The sequence below is a fragment of the Leucopleurus acutus genome (assembly GCF_964270905.1).
Source record: "Leucopleurus acutus genome assembly, chromosome: 19".
NCBI lineage: Eukaryota > Metazoa > Chordata > Mammalia > Artiodactyla > Delphinidae > Leucopleurus > Leucopleurus acutus.
This window is the reverse complement of record NC_139161.1, coordinates 28,157,049-28,171,190: the sequence shown is the minus strand read 5'-3', so window position 1 is coordinate 28,171,190 and position 14,142 is coordinate 28,157,049.

The window sequence follows — 14,142 nt, the reverse complement described above, 5'->3', positions numbered from 1 at the left end:
GAGAAGTAATTTGTCTCTCTCTTTTTTTAAATTTGTTTATTTTATTTATTTTATTTTTGGCTGCGTTGGGTCTTCGCTGCTGTGCGTGGGCTTTCTCTAGTTGCAGCGAGCAGGGGCTACTCTTTGTTGCGGTGTGCAGGCTTCTCATCGCGGTGGCTTCTCTTGTTGTGGAACGCAGGCTCTAGCTGCACGGGCTTCAGTAGTTGTGGCGCACAGGCTTAGTTGCTCCGCAGCATGTGGGATCTTCCTGGGCCAGGGTTCAAACCCGTGTCCCCTGCATTGGCAGGCAGATTCTTAACCACTGCGCCACTAGGGAAGCCCATTTTCTCTTGACTTGGGAATCATCGGTGTACGGGGCACTGGTTAAGCTATAAGAGAAGTCATGCAGAGTGCCAAGAAAAAGAGAAAAACTACATTGAGAGAGACCATGACAGATATAGAACTCAGTGGATAAATGTTGCTCCTGGAAAGAATAGAATAAATGGGAACAGATGCAATAATCAAATATATAATAAAAAACCTAAGGATAAAACACTAGGAGGATTTCTGTAGAAGTCAGGGTCAGGACAAGAAGGGTCGCTATCCCTACGCTTATTTATCATTGTTGTTAAAGTTAATTCTAGCCAACAAAAAAATAGAAAAGAAGGAAGGGGTTGGGGGGGGAGAGGTGGGAAGATGATCAATATTTGCAAATGATAAGATTATCTAACTAGAAAATCCAAGAGAACCAAATAATTACTGCTAGAACCAAGAGAGTAATAGTATCTATTTACGAAATAAAAACTGTTTTCCTACTCTTTTTCAGAAACAACCACTTAGAAAATCTAATGGAAAAGTAATAAATACCATGTACAATGAAAATGAAAATAAGGAAAGAGCTACATTTGGAGATGCACAAGAAGAAAGTTAAAGGAACTCCTTTCTTATGGTCCCTGTTACAGGTGGAGATTACGCTGCACATTTTTGCTGTTGCTGCACGTGTGCTAGCTCTGAGTCCCCAGTTAAACCACAAGCTTTTGGACCACAGGACCTGTCCTTCCTTCTGTTTCTCATCTGAAAGCTACTAGAAAGCTAAGCACAGAGGAAAAGGGCTGAAACTACCTTATTCCTCCTGTTTTTGTGCATTTTTCTCAGTTTGACATAAACTTCAAGTAGAGACTTAACAGAAGGAAATAACTACTTTGTGAACTAATGAAAAAATACCACTATATCAAAATCATTCATCTAACTCCTTTCCCCCAACTTGAAAACTAACAGTTCCACACGACAATATTTAGTGGCCACATTCCTGTTCACTTTCTTTGCTTCAACTAAGTATGTTTTATAAAAAGACCTTTTAAAAATGAATCTGCTGGAATAGCCATAAGACAGCCTCCTCAAGCAGACTAGGGTCAAGGGAAAGAGAAAGCAAACTCTTTCAAACCAGAGTCTCCTCTCTCCTGTCACTTCTCTCTCCTCACCTTCTTGCTGGCAGATAGATTACCTGGAGCAACAAGGAAGGGAATTAGTACATGTAAATCAGACATAGAAAGACAAATACTGTCTGATCTCACTTATACGTGGAATCTAAAAAACAACAACTTCCCAAAAAACCAAACTAATAGAAAAAGAGACCACCAGACTTGTGGTTATCAGAGGCATATGTGGGGGGAGGCAGAACTAGATGAAAGTGGTCAAAAGCTACAAATTTCCAGTTATAAGTATGAGGATGTACTGTAGAACATGTTGACTAAAGCTAACACTGCTGCACAGTTGCTAAGAGTTCTCATCACAGGGAGGAAAGTTTTTCCTTTCTCCTTTTTTTCTTTCTTTTCTTTTTAATTGCATCCATATGAGAAGATGAATGTTAGCTGAACCTATTGTGGTAATTACTTCACAATGTATGTAAATCAAACCATCATGCTGTACACCTTCAACTTACACAGTGATGTGTGTCAATTCTGTCTCAATAAAACTGGGGTGGGGGTGGGATCCAGGTGAATCCAGGGTGATATATGAAGAATCATTTAAGACTATTCTAAATCACTGGTCTTTAACCTCATGGTTGACTGAGCCTAGATCCCTGCTTCAGTTAGAACAGTCACTTGAGAAGTAAAAATGCTTAAGGAAATTCAAACAAATGGGGTATCATAATATTGTATTGTGGTTATAATCTGCATTTCCCTGATGACTATTGAAGTTGAGCACCTTTTCATAGAAGACTTTTGATGTTGACAATATTGTGACTTAGATAACCTGAAAATGCTTCAGCTCGAAAACCTCTCGAAAGATGGATAAAACGTAGCAACTTTCTGCTAAGAGAGTGGATCTTAAAAGTTCTCATCAAGAAAAAAAAATGTGTAACTACATGTGTGATGGACGTTAACTAAACTTTATTGTGATGATCATTTTGCAATCATGCATATATCAAATAATTAATTTGTACACCTAAAACTAATACAATGTCAATTATATCTCAATAGAAAAATATATAGCAATTTTCACTTAAATATATAGCTGAGCTTTTAAAAAAGTGAGAAAACCCCTCAAAAATGAAAAATGTAAGAGGAACTAGAAACAGTCAGTTGTAAATTTAAGCTGATGCTGGGACTACCTGGGGTTAAAGAACCTATCTTACTAACCCAGGGGCTTGAGTTTTTCTCTTTTTAATTGGTTAAGGATTGTGTTTTTTTAATAAACTTTTTTAGTAAATTTTTTTGAAGTGTAACATGCATAACAGAAATTTGCACAAATCATAATTGTACAGTTTGGTGCATTGTAATGAGTGAACACACCCATGTAAACTAGTACCCACACCAAGAAACACACTTTTTTCCTGGCACTCCAGAAGCCTCCCTTATACCCCATCCAATCACTACCCACCTCTCCAAGGGAAACCTCTATTCTAACTTCTAACAGCAGCAAATTAGTTTTGCCTGTCTGGACTTCATATAATGAAAACACATGGTATGTACTCATTTAAGTCTGGCTATTTTGTTTAACATTATCTTTGTAAGATATATCTACAATGTTGCATTAAATTGTCATTCATTCATTCTCATTGCTGTGTAGTAGTCCAGTGTATGAATATACCACAATTTGTTTATTCTTCCTATTGCAGATGAGATGGTGTTGTTCTCACTTTTGAGTTTAATGAATAGTGCGACTGTTAAGATTCTGTACAGACCTTTTTGTCAGCACACACATGCATTTCTTTTCTGTATGTACCTAAAAGGGGAATTGCTTAGCCATCTGGTATGTTCCCATGTTCCTACTAAACATAATTGTAGGATACTGACAAACAGTTTAGTAGATACTGCCAAATATTTTTCCAAAGCAGTTATGCCAATTTATATTCTCACCAGCTGTATTTGAAAGTTCCACCAACACTCTGTATTGTTTTTTTTTTCTTTTTTCTTTTTTTTTTTGACCCCGCCTCGAGGCTTGCAGGATCTCAGTTCCTCCACCAGGGATTTAACTCAGGTCACCGCAGTGAAAGTGCCCAGTCCTAACCACTGGACTGCCAGGGAATTCCCTTGTCTTTTTCATTTTAGCCATTCTGATGGGAGTACAGTAGTATTGCATTATGGTCATAATCTGCATTTTCCTGATCACTATTGAAGTTGAGCACCTTTTCATACATTTCCTGGAAATTTGGATATCCTTTTTTGCAAAGAGCCTGTACAAGTCTTTTGCCCATTTATCTATTGGTATGTCTGCCTTTCTCTTATTGATTTATGGGAGTTCTTTATTCTGGAGTTGAATCCATAAATACATACAAAAAATATCTTTAGGGCTTCCCTGGTGGCGCAGTGGTTGAGAGTCCACCTGCTGATGCAGGGGACACTGGTTCGTGCCCTAGTCAGGGAAGATCCCACATGCCGCGGAGCGGCTGGGCCCATGAGCCATGGCCGCTGAGCCTGCGCGTCCGGAGCCTGTGCTCCACAATGGGAGAGGCCACAACAGTGAGAGGCCTGCGTACCGCAAAAAACAAAAACAAAACATATCTTTAATATCTTCTATTCTGTACTTAGATTTTCATTTTCTTAGTGAAGTCTTTTGATAAAGATAAGTTTAGGGACTTCCCTGGCAGTCCAGTGGTGAAGACTCTGTGCTTCTGATGCACGGGGCTCAGGTTCCATCCCTGGTTAGGGAACTAGGATCCCATAACAAAAAAAACTGTTATCATGGAAACTGATACTTATTAAAATTGACACTTATTACAGTTTTTTTAAAAAAAGATAAGTTTACAGTTCAATATAGACCAGTCTATCAGTTTCTTCCATTATGGTTAGTGCTTTTTGTGTTCTTTTTAAGAAATCTTTGCTTAGCTCAAAGTCATGGAGATATTCTTCTATGTTTTCTTTTAAACATTTTATTGTTTCATATTTCATATTTCGATCACAATCCAACTGGAATTTACTTTTCTGTATGGTGTGAGTCAGGGGTCAAATACCATTTCGTTCCACATGGATAACCAATCAACACAGCGCCATCATTTTCCACTGCAATGCCATGTTTTTCATAATTCAGGTATTATATATGTGTGGGTCTGTTTCTGGACTTTCTGTTCTGTTCCACTGGTCTATGAAATCTGTCTTTGCACAAGTATCATACTGCTTTAATTGTTCTAGTTTTATGACAGTTCTCCTTACCTTATAGTATAAGTCCTCCTGTTTTATTCTTCTTCAATGTAAGGGACTTGAGCTTTTAACTGACATATAATGTTAGGAAAGTAGAGAAGTTGATACTGAGACTCAGGAATAGCTAAAACCCTAAAAACTTCCAGCCAGCACAAGACAAATTTTTTCCTCCTTTGGGTTTCAGTGTCTGAATTTATTCTTCCTGCATAGTCTAAGAACCCAAGTTGAAAAGTCAACATAAAAGGTAATCTTCAGGGCTTCCCTGGTGGCGCAGTGGTTGAGAGTCCGCCTGCCGATGCAGGGGATGCGGGTTCGTGCCCCGGTCCGGGAAGATCCCACATGCCGCGGAGTGGCTAGGCCCGTGAGCCATGGCCGCTGAGACTGCACATCCGGAGGCTGTGCTCCGCAACGGGAGAGGCCACAACAGTGAGAGGCCCGTGTACCGCCAAAAAAAAAAAAAAAAAAAAAAGGTAATCTTCAAAAGCAAAACCAAAACTGTTCTTGTTGTGAAACATCAGTAGACAAAATAAATAGCAGAATTAGCTCCTCCTCCCCAAGGACCTCAGATAGCAGAATTATCATCTAGAGATGATTTTAAAGCATGCTTAAGATAATTAAATACATAAAAAGAAGAGAGCACAAACAGAAAAGGCAATATTTTTTTTTAAAAAAAGACTAAACTGACTTGGAGAAGAATCAAATAGAATTTCAAGGAATGAAACATATACTCCTTAAAATTGAGAGTATTCATTGCTTCCATGAAAGTGGAAAGTCTTAGTTAAATAAATGACAGGTTTTAATCATAGAAGCATTAACATGACCCCTGATTATTGTCCTTTCCAACTGCAGGCATCAAGCAACCTTTCATCTTTGGTTGTGACATGATTAATACCAGAAGACATGGAATAAGCAGGAAATGTTCGGAATGGGCTGGGCATCCCAATTCATCTTCAGGGTATTTGTCTTAAATGTTAAAAGTGGCATTTGTAGTGAAACACCACCAAGAAGGTCATGCTCAAAAATGACCCAGAGAAATAGAAATTCAGAGGACGATTTCCTGGTGACTAAGTAGTTAGCGTTGGAGGGGGTTTTTAATGCCACATAAGCAAAATAAGTCCCATCTGGCTGATCCAGGCTTGGATTGTGTTGCAGGCAGCTGACATAATTCTCCATATTTAATTTCCCCAAGCTGGACAGTGGAACCAGGCTTTGGAGTCAGATCTGGATTTAAATTCTGGTTTTTGGTCCGGAGTTGGGCATCCAATCCCTAAGGCCTCCTTTCCCCTCCCACTTCCAGAACCCTTAACAAAAGCCTGAGTACTGTACGCACAATGATGGTGCTTTTGCCTGTCTGAGTCCTAAGGACCCTCACAAGGTAGTAGTGATGGTTATTTACAAACATTCGAGTCGGCCGTGGCCCTCGATGTTTTATATACATCCTTTCATTTCAGTCCTCACAATAACCCTGGGATAGAAACAGAGATAGAGATATAGAAAACAGAAAATCGATAGAGAGATAGAAAATTTCCCCCATTTTATTTGCCCAAGATCATATGCTAAATTGGGCCGGAGATGAGATTTGAACCCATGACTGTTCTAGGTTCTTTCCATAACACTAAGTTGCCTGACTCGTGGCTTAGTTCAATACTTTCTACATTCAACTTCCTTCTGAACAATGCATTTTCAGGAAATCTTCAGCACTGACAAGGAAACAAAAGGGCTGGGCTGATTTTCTCCCAGGCGGCTCCGTGGTCTTCACAACAGCCATGTTCTGTCGCAGGGCTGGCTGCTCCCCTCAGCTGTGCGTTGCTGCCTGCTCTTATGTAAACCCCTCGTCCAGGACAGGCTTTACTGATGCCGCCTTCAAAGGCAAGGCGGCCATCTGAGAGACGAAAGAAACCAGTAAAAACGGTATTCTGGGGAGCCATCCCAGGTAGAGTTGTGTTTTTATGCACCAGCACACTTGTGAAGCAAATTTGGTACACTCATAAGAGCAGTTAATGAAGTTCAGTTAATGAAGTTCATTAAGTTCAGTTAATGAAGTTCAGTTCTTTGTGTAAACAAGGGAGACAGCATGTGTCTGAATGTAATTCCGACTGCATCAAGGTCATTTTAGAGCTCGTGGAGCTCTATTTGTCTTAGGAAATCTCGAAAACTTTTATAGGGAATTCGGAAAATATTTTCTGCCAGCAGGAAAGATAAAATCCCTGCACACAAAGTACAGGCATGGGCCCAGAGACTGAACAGACAGACTGCTGTAAAACCCCCATTTAATAAGGCATTAAAATGCCATCGACCTGGATACATTTTAAAAAAAAAGAGAGAGAGAGAGAGAAAGCTATGAAAACAAATACCATTCAAATAATTAGGATCTTATGCCTGAGGCCCGCCTTGATGCCAAGCAGAAACTTCCCTGCAGGAATTGGAGCTAAGCCTGATCCCCAAAAGGACGAACTGGCCAAGACAAAGGCAGCTCTGCACCCAGGTTTTTCCCAGTCCCCCTCTACCGCCTGCCCCTTGATGCTGCAGGCAGTGCGTTTGAAATTGTCTCCCTCGCCGACATCGTGGGTGACTCTGCAGTCCAGTGACTCGAGTGGGGAGTCCGGGCCCTGGTGGACTGCTGGCCTGTCTTCAGGAAGGGCCAACAGCGTAGTCCCTAAAGAGGCCGCGAAGCTGGGAGCATGGGCGCTTGTGCCACCTGCTCTGTAAAGTCAAGGAGGCATTTGAAGGCCACTCTCTTGGATAAATATGCTGCAACTGGGGTAGGGGTTGGAGAGCGAACATTTGTTTGTGAACGCAGCTGCGAGGGGAAAAAAGGTATCTTTTCACCAGCGCCTGCAAATACGGAAGCTGCCACAGACCTATTTCCTGCCACCCAAGCTTCTGAATAGTTGAAGGCCAGGTGCATAGCTGCATGTTTCATTACCCACCTCCCTCAAGGTAGTTCCCAAGGGCTCAGCCCCAGAAATTTGAAATAAAGGATTTGTCATTATTTCTGGAGTGACTGTTTATTGGGGGGCACCCAGTGTTGTGTCAGGAACTGCCTGTTATGAAATGATGCTTAGCAGGTCTAACTGAAGGAGCTTTCCTAAAATTGAATTTTTTTTTTTTTTTTTTTGGTACGTGGGCCTCTCACTGTTGTGGCCTCTCCCATTGCAGAGCACAGGCTCCGGACGCGCAGGCCCAGCGGCCATGGCTCACGGGCCCAGCCGCTCCACGGCATGCGGGATCCTCCCGGACCGGGGCACGAACCCGCGTCCCCTGCATCGGCAGGCGGACTCTCAACCACTGCGCCACCAGGGAAGCCCCTAAAATTGAATTTTAAATCAGATTATGTCTGTGATACAAGTTGAGGGGACCTTGTATTTACTCTCATATGCATTTGTGTCACTGATCAGTAACTTTCCTTAAAGAATCCTGTAGAGAAACTCGTGACTATCTGAATATTTCTCATATTTTATTTCTTCTTCCTGTTGTACGTTCCTTTTCTTCCAATAGATTGTAATCAACAGCAAAATTTGAAAATGAGAGCATGGAGAAAGGGAGAGAAAAAGAAAGAGAGAAAGGAAAAAGAATGAAAGAAACAAAGTCTATGCATTCGCTGGGGTTGATTTGAATGGACCAGTTGGTTTCATTTTGCAATACAAACGAAAAATTCAGGGCTTAGGGCCTAACACTTTCATTAAATGAAGCTTTGGTGAGTTCTAATAATATAGCGGTTTATTAAAAGTGTGAAAAATGTCATTGCAGAGGCCTTCCCTAAGCAGCAGCCTCACCTCATGACTCATGCTTCCTCCATGGCTGCCTGAGCTGTAAAGTTGTGGGCAGGATATTTAAGGTCCAGTGAACCAGCTTCTTGAGTCTTTCTTGCCGTTTGGCTGGGATCGTGTCCCGGTTAGCAATCTTGCCATCCAGAGGGGTAGCTGGACAGCAAACGTGAGAGAGGGGCTGGCTGCCTAGGGCTGTTGTAAAGGATGAGCCCAAAAGAGTAGTGAGGAGCTCAGAACTTAGTCCCCAGCAGGAGTCGGCTGGAGGAAATGAAAGGATCAACAACAGGAGAGGAGCGAGGAGCGCTGTGGCCGATTGTTCCCGATCACAGCCACAGGCTCTTCCGCATCAGCCGGCAATCGACCTCATCAAAAGCTGAGGATGCAGGCGAGGCAAGGATCATGATACGGCAGGTGATGATGCTAAATCATCCACGTCTCAGAGCTGATGAGATTGCTCAATACCTCACCAACCATTCCCCTTCCTTAGTCTATAAAAAAAGCAATGTTTGTTTGTTTTTTTAACGAAAACGGAAAAATGAGCATGGATCGGTACTCACTAGACCAACAGGAAGCTTAATAATTGCAATCCCATCCATTTCTTACTAAGTATTTCTCTGCAGAGCATCTCACTGGGCCCATGAACCGAACCTAGGAGGTTGGTGGCACAGGTATTACCCATATCTTTTTGTAAATGAGGACCTTGAAGCCAAGAGAGACTGAGAGACTTGTCCAAGGCCTCCAAAAACATAGTGGCAGAGTTGGGACTTTCTTTTAGGAATAGATTAGTTCCCAGTGTCACTGAGTTTGGCTATATGTTCTGAATGAAGGGGCAGAAAACGCTACCCGTCCCTTCCTGGAGGCACTGGTAAAGATGGCCGGCTTCTCCTTTGCAGGGACACCCTTTCCTAACTGTTCTTGAATGTCGTCCTTACTGCTGGATAAGCCCCAAACCCTTGGGGTTGTGAGGTGCTCAGAGGGCTGGGAAGACCGAGCAGGATTCTTCCCGGCATCACCCTCCCACCCCCCCAGCATTGTATACCTAACTGCACATAGATCTAGGCTTTGGCATCTGTTAAAGGAGGCTTAACTGTGAGACAGGAGAAGCAATAAAGTCCTGAAAAGCAATAAAAGGAATTTCCTAGAAAAAAAAAGTCTCACATCTTTTTTTTTTTTTTTTCTTTTTGCGGTACGCGGGCCTCTCACTGTTGTGGCCTCTCCCGTTGCAGAGCACAGGCTCCGGACGCGCAGGCTCAGCGGCCATGGCTCACGGGCCCAGCCGCTCCGTGGCATGTGGGATCCTCCCGGACCGGGTCACGAACCCGTGTCCCCTGCATCGGCAGACGGACTCTCAACCACTGCGCCACCAGGGAAGCCCTAGTTTCACATCTTTTAAGCATCAAAAATAAAATCTGCGTAAACTGGCATTCCATGTGGGGGGAGGGGAGCACACTTTTATCTCTATTATCTTATTTAATCTTTTCTGTAACCTTGGAAGATAGGTAGCACTTCATTGCTCCTAATTAACACATGGGGAGATGTGGCAAACATCTAATAAGTGGTGGAGCTCCAGGCTCACTCTCTCTCCACTACCTCCCTGTGCCTCTCCATCCAAAGCTCTGGTAAACCATCTCTGGAAGGTCATGCAGATCAGAGCCTTATGGCAATTCCTCTATCATCCTGTAGTCGCCATACTTTTTCTTTCTTTTTTTTTTTTGGCTGTGTTGTGCCTTTTTTGCTGCGCACGGCTTTCTCTAGTTGTGGTGAGTGGGGGCTCCTCCTCGTTGCGGTGCGCAGGCTTCTAATTGCGGTGGGTTCTCTTGTTGCGGAGCACGGGCTCTAGGCACGCAGGCTTCAGTAGTTGTGGCTCATGGGCTCAGTATTTGTGGCTCGCGGGCTCTAGAGCGCAGGCTCAGTAGTTGTGGCGCACGGGTTAGTTGCTCCACCACATGTGGGATCTTCCCGGACCAGGGCTTGAACCTGTGTCCCCTGCATTGGCAGGTGGATTCTTAACCACTGCGCCACCAGGGAAGCCCTCCATACCTTTTTGATCTCACCTCCGTTTAGCAAAAAGTCTTAAAGCACATACTCCCAATATATTTATATTATTTATTATTTATAACCTTATTTATTAGATATATAGATGTACGACTTACTAACATAGACATTAGATACTTGGAAAAGGATGAGATTAAAATAAATAGAAAAAGAAGTTCTAGTATTTCCTTCTGTTACTCTCCTTTGGAGAGTCCTGCTATAGATTTAGACAGATTGTGGAATATAAGTAGGGAATTCACGATTGCAGACGTTATTCACGGAATCATAGACTTTCAGTGCTGCAAAGGATATGAGGAGACTCAGAGAGAGGGCAAGTCACACAGCCAGCATGTGACAGAACTGGCGGTAGGCTCCACATCTCCTCACACCCAATCCCAAGCCCTTTTCACTGCTCTACACTGATGTAGATAGAAGCTGAAAGTTCATTTTCTTGGGCTAGAAAATGCACCGGGGTCTCCAGCATGACAGGCCAGAGCCTAACACAATGCCTAACCCTTCAGCGCTGTGTCCGGAGTAAATTCAGGTCCATCGACTGCCCTAAAAATGCAGCCCCGGGCTTTTCAGTCCGGGCCGCAGTGCACATGCGCCAGGTCAACAGCGCATGCGCTCTAAGAAGGAAGAGTGTGCTATGCTGTATTTGATGCTATTAAAAGCAGCTCACAGGGTTTCCCTGGTGGCACAGTGGTTGAGAGTCTGCCTGCCGATGCCGGGAACACGGGTTCGTGCCCCGGTCCGGGAAGATCCCACATGCCGCGGAGCGGCTGGGCCCGTGAGCCATGGCCGCTGAGCCTGCGCGTCCGGAGCCTGTGCTCCGCAACGGGAGAGGCCACAACAGTGAGAGGCCCGCGTACCGCAAAAAAAAAAAAAAAAAAAAAAAAAAGCAGCTCACATAGTTTCTATCATTCCTAATGCCACAAGTTATTCACTGAATTATGTTTAGAGGGGCCTCCGAATTCCTTAGAGCGAAGCCTGAAGAAGTGTCACATTAGAGCACACGGAGGAGCCCATCTAGCACCACAGCTTGAGCGCAGGTAAGATGGTGAGTGTCTCAACGGCTGCTGTCCCACAGTTCATACAGGCACCTGCTCAGGAGAGAGGTCAAGGTGTGAGGGGACGCAGGCCTGAGGAGCACCGTCATTTCCCAAGCGTGCCCGCTTCCCAGAGGCTTACACAGGGAGCCATGTTTGGGGGCTTCTTGCCTTGGTTTGGTGTGGTTCTCTCTTCTTAAGAGAGAGACAAGGCCAGTCCTTTCTTGGAATAGGCTGAGTGGTCTCACAGAAGGGGGTGGGGGAGGGGATAGTTTGGAATCCCCAGAGGAGAAAGAGATGTAGGGACATCGAAGGCAGTTGCTGGAAACAGCCCCAATCTAGTACCGCTGGGGCTTATTTGCCCCTAGGAAGCAACTGGATAAGACGACAGAGAGCTGTCAGTGAGAGCATCACACTCTGGGTGCAGGCCTATCAGGGCGGGAGGTGCTCAGATAGCTCAGGACCCCGGGAGCTGGTCTGTGACCCTGAAGCTGAGCTGCAGGAGTGCACTGCTTCCTCATCACACCCACGACAGCAGCCAGAGCAGAGGACTCAGGCCACACCAAGCTGCAAACTGAGTCCCTGGTGGAGGCAGCATTCCTATCCTGTCTTCTGCTTGGGCAGTTCCCTGACTCATGTGTCTGAACAGCCATCACCCCGTGATGGACACTTCACAACAGCCCAAAACTCTGCAGCCTCACGCGGCTGGCGCTAGAGGGCGGGCAGCCCAGACCCAAGGCTTTGCTGCTAGGCGGATATGCCGGGCCTGATGAAAGAGAGAAAAGTTGCGCAGATGTGAGCGCTCTTTACGAAGTAGAATCTGCGTAATTCAGCAAGCATTTGGGGTGGGCAGGTGGGGAGTCAGCACTGAAGCCCAGGTTTCTGAGTCGAGCAACGGCACGTTGGCTGGTGGCTCCATTCACCCAAAAGTAGAAGGCAAGGGGAGGTTTGGAGGGGGAGGACGGGTTCAAGTTTGAACAGGGGGAGCTGGAGATCCTGACATTTCTTAAGTAGAACGGTCCAGGAGACAGACTCAGGAGAGGGAAGTGAAATTAGACTTGAGATGCATTGGCATTTGTCGGTGAAAGAAGCTGTCGGGAACAGACGGCATCACCAAGGGAGAGCAGCTAGTTAGAAGAGAAGACTAATATATAAAATTGATAAACAGTAAGGACTTACTTACTGTATAGCACAGGGAACTGTATTCAATATCTTGTAATAAACTATAATGGAAAAGAATCTGAAAAAGAATAGATATAGATATATGTGTATATATATACAGACAGATACATATACCTATAACTGAATCATTTTGCTGTACAGCTGAAACTAACACATTGTAAATCAACTGTACTTCAATAAAAAATAAATAAATAATGAAGAAGGCTAAAGCCCCAGACCTTGAACAAGAGCAACGTTAAAGGCCTAGGCAGAAGAAGGGGTGTCTAAGAGGGAGACCCCAGAGTCAGGAGGCAAACAAGCAGAGAGAGGGGGCCCCGACGTCAGTCTCGGGCCACCTCACTGGCAGCCGCATCCACCTCCCAGAGTTACCTCTACAGCGTTTGGGCACAGTTTCTTTCACTCTTCTTTTATTTCAGGCACTTCTATAATCTTACCTTATTTTTCTTTTTTCTTTAATTAAAACTTTTCGTTTCAGAAGTAATACATGCTCATTGTAACAAGTCAAACAAAACAGAGATGTATGAAGGAACTATTAGAAACAGTTCCTCCTAAATCATCTGTGCCCCTACTGCACGTGAACGCACGTGCACACACACACAGAGATACACGTCACAGGCTCACACATCACACACCTTCATACATACTCACACATCATGCATATATACTGCACACCCATATGTGCACACACACACAGAGGTGTTTTTTGTTTTATATTTCACACAATTGGGAAACCATACATATTACTCAGAAACTACTTTTCACATAATATATCATAGAAATATATATTTATATATTTCATTCTCTTGTTGATTGCTATTTAATGATCTATAGTTTGGCTATGCCAATTCTTTTTTTTCATTTTCCAATATTCTTGAGATCATACTCTATATTACGATCCTCTTTTTTCACTTAGCTTTAAATCAATTCCCCATGTCATTAAACACACTTTGTAAACACAGTGTCAGTGACTACATCATATTCCAGAATATGGGCATATCATAAGTTACTTTCTGCCAATTTGGGGCTGTTAAAAATAATACCACAATGAACATTATGGAGCATTAAGCTATGTCCACATTTCTGGATATTTTCTTTAGGATATGAACATTTTTAGAGTTTTTGTCCACACTACCAAATCGCTTTCTCCAGAAATAACAATCTGTGCTCCCACCAGCAAGGACTAAATGAAGCTGCCCACATCTTTTCTTAAAAGTTGATTAATTTGTTAGACGAAAGTGGTATTTGGGGCTTCCCTGGTGGCGCAGTGGTTGAGAGTCCGCCTGCCGATGCAGGGGACACGGGTTCGTGCCCCAGTTCGGGAAGATCCCACATGCCGCGGAGCGGCTGGGCCCGTGAGCCATGGCCACTGAGCCTGCGCGTCCGGAGCCTGTGCTCCAAAGCGGGAGAGGCCACAACAGTGAGAGGCCCGTGTACCGCAAAAAAAAAAAAAAAAAAAAAAAAAGTGGTATTTGATCACTTTCCTTT